The sequence below is a fragment of the Mastigoproctus giganteus genome, chromosome 3 (genome assembly GCF_048544385.1).
Source record: "Mastigoproctus giganteus isolate SK-2022 chromosome 3, ASM4854438v1, whole genome shotgun sequence".
NCBI lineage: Eukaryota > Metazoa > Arthropoda > Arachnida > Uropygi > Thelyphonidae > Mastigoproctus > Mastigoproctus giganteus.
The window spans coordinates 179,624,451-179,636,784 of NC_143577.1; the positions used below are offsets into that span (position 1 = coordinate 179,624,451).

Consider the following 12,334-nt stretch of genomic DNA (forward strand, 5'->3'; position numbering starts at 1 on the left):
AACATCACTATCCACTGATGACATCTGCCCCGCCCTCAACTTATGCTTATCAAGCAACATCTTCACCTTTGAGGATTCAGTCCAACAAGTGTATGGCACTGCCATGGGTGCCCCTGTCAGTTCTGTGGTAGCCAACATTGCCATAGAAGATTTAGAGGAGCAGATACACCTGAACCCACCTGTATCTATTACAACATGGTGCAGATACACTGACGATATTTTCACTGTAATACCACGTGGCTCTGAAACAGCATTACTAGAATACCTTAATTCCCTGTCTAATTTCATACAGTTTACTCTAAAGTTAGAAGTCAATGAGGCGCTCCCGTTCCTGGATGTCTTAGTGCAACGCGTAGGCCCACGTCTAGAGACTTCGGTATACCATAAATCTATGTGGTGTGGACAATTTACAAACTACAGATCCGGCCATGCACCCAGTCATCTCAACAGCACTACCCGCACCCTATTCTCCAGAGCTTGGAGCCATTCCAGCACTGATGCAATCAGACGCAACGAGATTTCCCATGTGAGGACAGACCTGACCAAATGTGGATATCCATCCATGTGCTAGACAGATGCCTATTACAAGCACAAGAACTCGCATCACACCCAAGACCCCGAACCAAGACAGTATACAATCCGCCTACATTCCTTACCATCCAGGCGTGTCAAGTCGGATCTCAAAAATCTTAAGAAATTACAACGTCAAATGCGTACAGTTACCCTGCAGAAACCTACATTCGCTTGTCTCCAGTATGAAGACCCCTGTCACACCTCTCTTACGCAGCAATGTAATATGCCGCATCAACTGCAGAGACTGTGACAGCTGCTACATAGGTGAGACATCAAGACGTCTTCAAGATCGCCTTACGGAGCCTGACAGAGCCAATCTGGCTTGCCGAAACTAACCGGTCCGCAGTTGCGGAGCATTTTTGGGCCACCAACCACGATCTCAATCCCAAACGTGACTTCGAAATAGTGGACCACTCACAACACTTTCGCCACCGCGCATGGCAAGGGTCACTTAATATATTGAAAAATCCGAAGACCATAAACCACTGCAAAGGGATGAGAATGAACCTCATCCTGGAGACAACCATTTTACACCTCGGCAAACACTGGAGTAAAACAGTGCATATCCGTACGACAACAATAGAAAACCAGCTTGAATAATGTGACTTCACTCTCAGCTCACTGCACGCATAACTATAACAGTTGTATTTAAATTCAATCTATCAGTTGATAAAGAGACTCGTCAGCCATGAAAGTTTCTGTATATTTATTGTGTTATTAAATACATTCACTGGATTATACAGTATATTTTTCTAATCCAAGTATATGATATCAAAATTATTTTTTGCATCCAGTTCCTTTGTGACCACATCATCGTATCCAATTAAATTTGTCAGACAAGACTTCCCCCTTATCAAACCTATGCTGTGTCTGTACCATAACTGCAGTCATGTCTAGATGATCCTGCAGTGCTTCTTTAACCAGTGACTTCATTATTTTCCCAGGAACAGTAGTTAAAATAGGTTAGGTTAAACATGAAAACATGATCCTTGTTTATCGAATGGAAGACTAATTCAGATACCGTAACACTTATAGCCCTAACTGCTGCTTAAGACACATTTCCAAAAGACACCTTGTCGATTCCGCGTAAGAGTGGTCACCGTTTCCAATGGAACGTTATATACGAAATCATGAGGCCTGACATAGCCGAGTGGTCAGGAGCGAGTGTGCATAGCACGTGTTCCTTCAGTGGACCGGGGTTCAAGCCCGTGACTACTAAATACAATAAATATTTGTATTGACGATTTATTATAAACTCTACTGACTTGGTTGTCGTGCTGGAATATAAACAGAAAATTTAATTTTAATTTAATGTAATTCTATAACTGAAGAGAGAGAGAGAGAGATCGGAATATTTTTTTAATACTAAATGGAGTTTCTAAGAGGGTTTTGCTATTACTTAAAATTCAGTGTCTTTAAAAAGAATATTAAGCTGTTTGTACCATTGCTGGATATACGGAATAATATATGGAATATATTATACATAAATTAGATAGTATGAATCAGAGCTGTAATACTCAATATGTTCTACGTTGATAATAATATTAGTAAATTTATAAGAGGAGTTTACCTCAATATAGTACGTGGAACACTTCCGTATGATACCCTCCAGAAATTAAAACGGAAAAAACGAAAAAATCGACAACTTACCGGTACATTAAAGTAAAATATAAATAATTAAAGTAAAATATAAATAATTAAATAATCAATTTAACACAATTCAAAATCAATTCAAAACAATTAAAATTCAAATTAACGCAATTAAAAGAATCTAACGAAAATATTCAAAACGATTTTCCTTCCTGAAGCTGACAATGCTTTTCGACCAACTGTCGTGATCACAGGAATGAAAATTATCGAATCAGGCTAAACCTGCAACTTAAATAGTGATTATGTGTCTTCGCGCATGCGCGTAAAGGTCCACGCATCGGAGATCAAATATGGCCGCCGAACATTAACAGAATTCTCGTGTAATTTAATTTCAACGGTTTCTGCAATTAATAGTCGCGTATAATTACGTTGAACGTTAAGTATTTTGGCCTCGTTAAATAAAAAAGTATGTTTTTCGTTAATGGCATGAAAGGCTAATTCTGACGCTGCTGAACGAGAAGCACGAACAGAGGCTTCGTGTTGATTTACACGGATATTAAGAGAAAACCGCGTGGAACCCTGATAAGACGCGTCGCAATCACCGCAAGAAATGTTGTATACTAGATCATTAATTTGTGTTGCGAACGCCGAAAGAACCGAGCGATTGTTCAGTATAGTGTGTAACTTCCGTATAGGCCTAGCTATAATTTTAAATTCGGTATCTTTAAAGAATCTGTTAAGCTGTTTGTGCCACTGTTCAACATATGGGACAGAAATAAAGTATTTTTTGATATTACTATTGTTGATTGGTGCAGTATTTTGTATCCTATCCTTAGCTTGTACCCTAATTCGATTTATTGTGTTAATGGGATAACCCCTGTTCAAGAATCTGCTAGTTAATATTTGTATTTCTGAGTCTAAAGCAGAATCCGTCGTTGAATATTTATAGGCATTTAGAAATTGATTAAAGATAATCGATCTTTTGTAGGTGAACGGGTGGTAGCTATTATAATGTAGAAGCATACCGGTGTTTGTGGGTTTTCGATAGATGCTAAATTGTATTTTGTTCGAGTCCCGGGTAAGCGTGAAATTTAGAAAGTTTAATGACTTAGTATCCGTATCTTCCCTTTCCAATGTAAATTTGAGTCTAGAATGAATATTGTTAAACGAATGTAAAATATCTTGGATAGTACTACTATCGGTAATAACTAGAACATCGTCTAAATACCTCCCATAGTATGTGATACGGGGACGAAAAGGTGTCAAATGTATCTGCTCAATCGTTGAGAGATAGATCTCTGACATTAAGCCACTCAGGCTCAAACCCATTGGTAATCCAAAAATTTTTTTGTACACCTTGTCTCGAAAGGTGATGTAGTTAGCCTCAACTAATAGTTTAATTAAGTGAAAAATCTCCTTTATAGGCAGCTTCGTATAATTAATCGGTGTCGAGTTTTTATTTAACATATCCCAAATAATATCTAATGTGTATTCAACGTTTACATTCGTATATAATGATGTAACATCTAATGAGAATAAATTGTCATTGTCGCCGAGTCTACAGTCTTTAAGATTATTAAATAATGTATCGTAATTCTTAATCCCAAATTGTATAACCTGTCTAAAAGGTTTTATAATGTTATATACATGTGTGGCTAAGGCTGAAAATGCCGAGTTCCTGTAGGAAACAATAGGTCGAATCGGAAATCCAGGCTTGTGTAATTTTACCTGACCAAAAAGTGCAGGAATATTGTATGTTCTGGACTTCAATTCCTTCAACTGAACCATAGTAATGTAGTCGTTTTTACGATATGTGGTTAACGTTTTAGTGTATTGATTTACCAAATTGGTAAACAGTGTCGGGTCCACTTCACAATAAGTGGAGCTATCAGATACAACTGAATCTAACTTATTAATATAATCATGTTTATCTAGTATTACCACTGTATCTCCTTTATCTGCCCTCTGTATAATAATGTCCTTATTTTCTCGAAGTTCTCGTAAAGCTGAACTGTCATGTGTATTCAATTTAGGAAGTCGTGTTTCTTTTATGTTATTCACTACTTGGTTAACTTGTTGAATAAATACATCTTTTTGTGGAACACTACGAAGTCCAAATTCAAAATCAATTACGCATTGTTTTTTTGGCAGCTTTCGAGGTGGAAAATTATAATTTAATCCTTTGGATAAAAGTGAAATCTGGTCCTGCGATAGTGTACACGAGGAAAGATTTGTAACCTGTTGATATGTCGGTTCGTTGGATACTGGGTGAGGGGGTGTTCGTGAACTAGCCGACATATTCTGTGGTAGTGCGTTATGTGTCTGTGGGGGGGATGTCACCCAACTCGTGTGAACTTGGTCGCAAGCTCGCGACAATGTGTTAGAATTCGTATGAACGTGTCTTGAACTATTCGATAATGTTTGCAACTTATTAACGTGTCTGTTTTTTATTTCTGAGGTTTGTGCTTCCCGTTGCAAATCTATGGAGGTCTTCAATACAGACCAATCGTTCGGATGTAGATAATTTTTTAATTTATCGCGAAGCTTCCTAACCTGGGAAAGGTATTTTTGTTTATCCGAATATCGAGATTTTAAGGCAAGCTTAACAATATTACGTGATGTCGCCAGTGATAGTTGTTTTATGCCTGAAATTTTTTGATTTAAATTCACCCTGGCAAACTTCGGAACGATGTTGTTTTGAAGGCAATATTTTAGGAAAGAAATATGGTAACTTTGGGCCGAGTACCTTAGTGTAGATTTAATGTAATTTTGTACCAAGCCATTCAAAAAATCTCCCATAATTGTGTGTATCGATTGTATACTACTGGAGAGACAGGAAGTGAATGAAATAGTCAATAAGAGTATGAAAATTAATTAGATAGTATGAATCAGAGCTGTAATACTCAATATGTTCTACGTTGATAATAATATTAGTAAATTTATAAGAGGAGTTTACCTCAATATAGTACGTGGAACACTTCCGTATGATACCCTCCAGAAATTAAAACGGAAAAAACGAAAAAATCGACAACTTACCGGTACATTAAAGTAAAATATAAATAATTAAAGTAAAATATAAATAATTAAATAATCAATTTAACACAATTCAAAATCAATTCAAAACAATTAAAATTCAAATTAACGCAATTAAAAGAATCTAACGAAAATATTCAAAACGATTTTCCTTCCTGAAGCTGACAATGCTTTTCGACCAACTGTCGTGATCACAGGAATGAAAATTATCGAATCAGGCTAAACCTGCAACTTAAATAGTGATTATGTGTCTTCGCGCATGCGCGTAAAGGTCCACGCATCGGAGATCAAATATGGCCGCCGAACATTAACAGAATTCTCGTGTAATTTAATTTCAACGGTTTCTGCAATTAATAGTCGCGTATAATTACGTTGAACGTTAAGTATTTTGGCCTCGTTAAATAAAAAAGTATGTTTTTTGTTAATGGCATGAAAGGCTAATTCTGACGCTGCTGAACGAGAAGCACGAACAGAGGCTTCGTGTTGATTTACACGGATATTAAGAGAAAACCGCGTGGAACCCTGAGATCTATGTCAGAGATCTATCTCTCAACGATTGAGCAGATACATTTGACACCTTTTCGTCCCCGTATCACATACTATGGGAGGTATTTAGACGATGTTCTAGTTATTACCGATAGTAGTACTATCCAAGATATTTTACATTCGTTTAACAATATTCATTCTAGACTCAAATTTACATTGGAAAGGGAAGATACGGATACTAAGTCATTAAACTTTCTAAATTTCACGCTTACCCGGGACTCGAACAAAATACAATTTAGCATCTATCGAAAACCCACAAACACCGGTATGCTTCTACATTATAATAGCTACCACCCGTTCACCTACAAAAGATCGATTATCTTTAATCAATTTCTAAATGCCTATAAATATTCAACGACGGATTCTGCTTTAGACTCAGAAATACAAATATTAACTAGCAGATTCTTGAACAGGGGTTATCCCATTAACACAATAAATCGAATTAGGGTACAAGCTAAGGATAGGATACAAAATACTGCACCAATCAACAATAGTAATATCAAAAAATACTTTATTTCTGTCCCATATGTTGAACAGTGGCACAAACAGCTTAACAGATTCTTTAAAGATACCGAATTTAAAATTATAGCTAGGCCTATACGGAAGTTACACACTATACTGAACAATCGCTCGGTTCTTTCGGCGTTCGCAACACAAATTAATGATCTAGTATACAACATTTCTTGCGGTGATTGCGACGCGTCTTATCAGGGTTCCACGCGGTTTTCTCTTAATATCCGTGTAAATCAACACGAAGCCTCTGTTCGTGCTTCTCGTTCAGCAGCGTCAGAATTAGCCTTTCATGCCATTAACGAAAAACATACTTTTTTATTTAACGAGGCCAAAATACTTAACGTTCAACGTAATTATACGCGACTATTAATTGCAGAAACCGTTGAAATTAAATTACACGAGAATTCTGTTAATGTTCGGCGGCCATATTTGATCTCCGATGCGTGGACCTTTACGCGCATGCGCGAAGACACATAATCACTATTTAAGTTGCAGGTTTAGCCTGATTCGATAATTTTCATTCCTGTGATCACGACAGTTGGTCGAAAAGCATTGTCAGCTTCAGGAAGGAAAATCGTTTTGAATATTTTCGTTAGATTCTTTTAATTGCGTTAATTTGAATTTTAATTGTTTTGAATTGATTTTGAATTGTGTTAAATTGATTATTTAATTATTTATATTTTACTTTAATTATTTATATTTTACTTTAATGTACCGGTAAGTTGTCGATTTTTTCGTTTTTTCCGTTTTAATTTCTGGAGGGTATCATACGGAAGTGTTCCACGTACTATATTGAGGTAAACTCCTCTTATAAATTTACTAATATTATACATAAATATATATAAATGTTTAATGAGGCTAAAATTTTAAACAGAGCATAATTACGCAAAACATTTAATTGCAGAAACTACAGAAATGAGAGTACAAAATAACATAAGAAACATACGACAACCATTTTTCATCTCGGATTCGTGGACCTTTGCACACATATCTCCCGTATATAAATAGTGGGGGAAAAGTCAGCATTAGGCAGTTTGTTTCCTACCTGTGATCACGACAGTATGTCGATAAGTTTTGTCCCTTAAGGAAGGAAAGTTTTTAGTAAATTATTCATCATCGTATTTTAGTATATTCCATGACTTTAGCGGCATTTATTTTAAACTTTGACACAATGTCTTCAGTCACTCAAGGTTTAGTGGTGGAACAGATAAGTCTAGGGTCGAGTGAGACCTTCAGCAATAGCCCTGGGGATGTCTGGTCAGTTGTGAGCTTAGAGGAAAGAGCACATTTAAATATTTTAACAAAGTAGATATAATTTTAATATAGTTTCTGAAGAGAAGTCACCCTATGGAAATAGATTGAGGTAACTCTGTCGTAAAATTTTAAATTTGATTCAAGCAGAGGATATATAGAGCATTTTTTACTCTTGGTTTTATAGTATTGGAAATATTATAAAATTTTCTGTTATTTATAAATGTGACTTAGGCAATCCAGAGCAGTAATTAATTGCAAAATTTAACATATATGCTCGTGTTGCCTTGACCTCGATCGCATACTGTATTCAAATTAATATTGATCAAGATCAGTGAACAGTACCATACAGAACCACAGGAATCGCTTAAATTTTAGCTGGGTGGTCAGTTAAATTCACCGGGCAGTGCGCCCATTCAATAGGTCCTAGGGAGAACACTGCATCTGCACATCTCCAGTCTGTGGGGACTTCCCCTGAGTCCACAGATGCTCTCATCACTTTGGCTAAGGGTTTGCTTACTTCCTTTGCAGCCTCCTTTAATATAACTGGATAGAACCCATCTACCCCAGGCACCTTTCTTATGTTCAACTTCAACAATTTCTCCTCCACTTTGCTCTCAGTTATTCCAAAATCATTTAACTCCCTGCTAATGTTTGATAAGCTTCTGGCCTCCACTTCTCTACATAATTCCTCATATGTGAATGTAGATTCAAAATATTCATTCAGTTTGTCAGCTACCTGAGGAGGATCATCAACAGTAGAATTATAGATATCAAGGGGACCAATCTGATCCATCCCCTTCCTTCTAGAGTTTTCCTAAATAAAGTAAGAAGTCCTTGCTATTTTTCTTTGCATCCTTTGCCAAAGATTTCTCATAATCTACATTTGCTTACCTAACATCATCTGTGACTTGATTTCAGACTAGCTTATATCTACCATTATCTTCTGTGTCACTTGATAATTTATATGCATCCTTGCATTCTTCTTATCTGCCACGAGTCTCAGTTCATCTGACATTCATTTTGCCCTAAATCCTGAACAGTATTTCTTAGTTGGGACAAAATGCCTTGTAGCTTCCAAGATTAGTTCCTTGAATGCTTCCCATTTAGAATTTGCAGTTGGTAACATCATCAGTTGGTCCCACTGTATAGAATTTAAAAATTATCTGGGACTGTTGTAGTCTCCTTTCCGAAAGCAAAAACCCTTCCCTTTACACCTGGTGGTAGTTACTTCTTTGAGTAAAACCAACCCACTTCAGCACACTGTAATCACTGCCACCTAGTGGTTCCTTTATCTGCAGATTCTTAATCCTCTCTATCCCTTCTGTACACATTATACTCCCCAAATTCAAATTCTGCATTCCTTATATCTATGTGGCATCTCGTCTCTGATAGCGCAACAATATCTGCCTTTGATCTCTTGATCAGCAACTCAAATTCATCAAATTTATTTACTATACTCCTAGTATTGGTGTACATGCACCTGTTCTTACTCTTAATTACACTAACACAGCCCATCTATTTACTTATTCCATGATAACTCCCAGCAATCCTTTAAATCCCCAGCACCTTGATTTCCAGGCTGCTGCTCATTCCAATAGAAGCAGTACAAGAATCACTTTCACCTCTGCCTGCAGCTACTGTTAATCTATTAGTCTATGAATACCACCAAGCTAGCAGTTTTCCAACTCACCTAACACTACCTTGACAGCATCAGCAAATATTCTTGCACCCTTTCTATTTAAGTGAATCCCATACCTGTAGAAGCAATCTCTCCTGTTAACAAGCACAAACCATGCTGAGAAAAATTCTACCCATTTTTCACAATCTCTCCAGGGCCGAATTGATTGACAAGGCTCATATACTCCTTCCTACTGTGTCTGGGCACAATTGCAGACATTTTCAAATTTAACCCTAACTCGCAACTTTTTTCAACATTGACCTGTACTTGTCAATGTCTACAGATCTCCTACTCTTAATGTCATTAGTGCTAACATGTACAACAATATCACATTGCAGCTTCGTGCCCTTAAAAGATGATATCTGCTCCTCTACAACGTCATCAACTTTTGTTCATGGCAGATATACCCTGGTCCTATTCCAACTATTCTTTTTTCACAATATACTTCCCGTCTCCCTGACAATTGAGCCACTGACAATAAGCTGCTATGGGACCAGCACATTCTTCAAACCTCTCATAGAAGCCCATCAGAACGCTGAGTTAGCACCTAATTTCTTTACACTCTCTTCACTTAGAACACACAAAGACATCCTCCTAGGTTTCTAGCCAAAGATGATGGCTTTGTGTTCTGTTCCAGAAAGTCCGCAAACATTTCACAAGTTACACATATTTTTAGACTGTGGTGCATTGGAGAATCACCCCAGTCAGTTCTTCCACGAGCCAGAGCACTCCCGCTACTTTGTGCTTCTTGCTTTGCTGCTCTGGGCCTTGTTTTCCATTTAATACTATTTAATTGATTAACAATGAAAATGAATAAGGTTAATAAATTTAACTGATGATACTACATTAAGCTAATGTAGCAATACATATTACTCTATTTAGTTCTTACATTATACCTTACACTATCAAGTTCAAGATATATGCCACCAAGTTACACTATACTGTAATGATCACCATGTTAAATTAGTTATATCCTTAGCTAAATAAAAGATATATGCCCAACAAGTGATTAAAACCTTCAAACTACTTATTTATCACAACTAAACCCTTAATTTAAAAATAAGCTAAGGAATGCTACTAAGCCTATTTAATATCTTTGTAAAGCATGATTTAATATGTTACTTAATCAAGAATATGGTAAAAATTTCTAAAATACTTATCCGTTTGCAGAAGCTCGAAAATCTGTGACTTGGTGCTTATAATCTCATTCCCAAAAACTCTGTCATTCCCAAAGGTTAGTAAGTAGTATCATTTTTAGTTCGTAGTAAATCACCGAAGTAGGTGAAATGGCATTGTTTTTGTAAGAGCCCATATTGTGAATGCCTTCACAATTAATTTCCCTGATAGTAAACTACCTTTGATAGTGGATTCTCAAATAGGAAACACTTTACCAGTGAATTCTCGGCAGATACCACCACCCCCTTGGTGGTGGTATCCACCATGAATAAGTAACATTAGTCAGTGGCGAAGCATTGCTTATTAGAAATAGTGTAATAGCAGGGCAACTCGTGATGGCATTCACAATATGAGATGTAAAAATCGATGCCATTTCATGGTTTTCTAAAATGATGCTAACCATAACTTGTTCAATTACCAAAATGTTTATAGTTTTATATTTTTTTTATATAAAAATAAGGAATTTCTATATTTAAAAAGCATATTAAGTGGGAAAACATCATTATAATAATACACAGTGTATTCTTTATCACACACTTTTTATGCGGAAAAGCTTTTTACCAGGGAAACAATACATTATAATATATAGAGTTAAAATTGGGAATTAAGAACCCAAACCTAGTGCAGGGGAAAACTTCTTATGCGGGAATATATGACAAGTCAAGTAATTAACAGAAATAAAATATTAATTCAAAACCTAATCATGGAAAACTGACTCCAAAAACTTAATCTAGGTCCTAGCTGTGGGGGGGGGGATGTTTTTCACATATAAGATAAGCATTGATGTTATTAAGATAAAGATTGGTGTTAATATTTTCATTCTATTATCTTTATGAAATCTAATTAAATTCTTATTTTATTATTTTTTTAGCAGTTGTATTCACCAGCCATTCTGCCATGTTTTGCATCAAGGACCAGGTTAAGGATGAAATAGGCCCCTGCCATATTTAAATTTTAGGCCCCTTTAATATATATTTATATATATAAATACAAATGCTACATTGGTTTTTATATTTATATTTTGAATAATAATTCCCTGATAAAAATGTAAACTAAGAGGTCAAAAATGTTTTATGTTTTTTGACTTGAAAAATAAAGTACGGTAGAACATCGATTATCAGAAACAATTTAAAAGGCTGACTTTGATACTTCTTATTTTTATTAATGGTAGTATTTGAGACAAATGTTTATTATGCTATGAGAGTATTTCCATCTGTTTTTTAGGTCATATATCTGGTCAGAAGAATAAAACTTAAACATTTAACTTGATTAGGCACTTGATTAGGACTAATGAGTTTTCTCGGAAACCATAAGTGATAGAGTTTAGTCATTCGCTTCCGTGAACCCAATTTTCCATGACATATTTTGTTCTCTTCATTTCATATTATGTTTAGTTTAGCTCCAGATTCGTTAAGTTCTTTAATAATATCAGCCTGAAATTACAATTTATTATTGTTCTCGGTAAAATGTTAACGGAAAGAAACAGCACTGAAATAGGCAGAAAACCAGGAAGAATGCAATATAATCAAATTGATATTATTAAAGAACTTGAGCAATTTAGCAGCAAAAAAATGTCACAAGAAACAAAACAAAAAACAAACAGTATTTTAAAAAATTACTTTAAATTTTTCCCACATAAAATTTGCAATAAAATACCTATCCAAATATACATACATATGTAAATATGCGAATTTTTATGTACGAGTTATTATTTTTAATTAAATAATATTTTTTCACTCTATTTTTAAAATCTTTTTCTTTTACCTTAATACATTATAACATAATTTATTTAATTTTACCTTACATTTGATTATCCGGAAAATTTTTCTATCCAGAAGCGGTCTGACATTAATTATTCCAGATAACTGAGACTCTACTGCAATAATAGAAACTTTTAACTTATTTACTGTACAATAAAAGGTCAGAAGAATAAAACTTAAACATTTAACAGTTTAAGAATGCTTTTGTATT

General features: G+C 35.4%; 1 protein-coding gene across 1 annotated transcript in view; it reads right to left on the reverse strand.

The window, feature by feature from the left end:
- Window positions 1–12,334, reverse strand: part of LOC150088443 (mitogen-activated protein kinase kinase kinase 11-like) — a 241,747-nt gene that overhangs the window by 51,836 nt on the left and 177,577 nt on the right. The gene's annotated exons all lie outside the window — the stretch shown is intronic.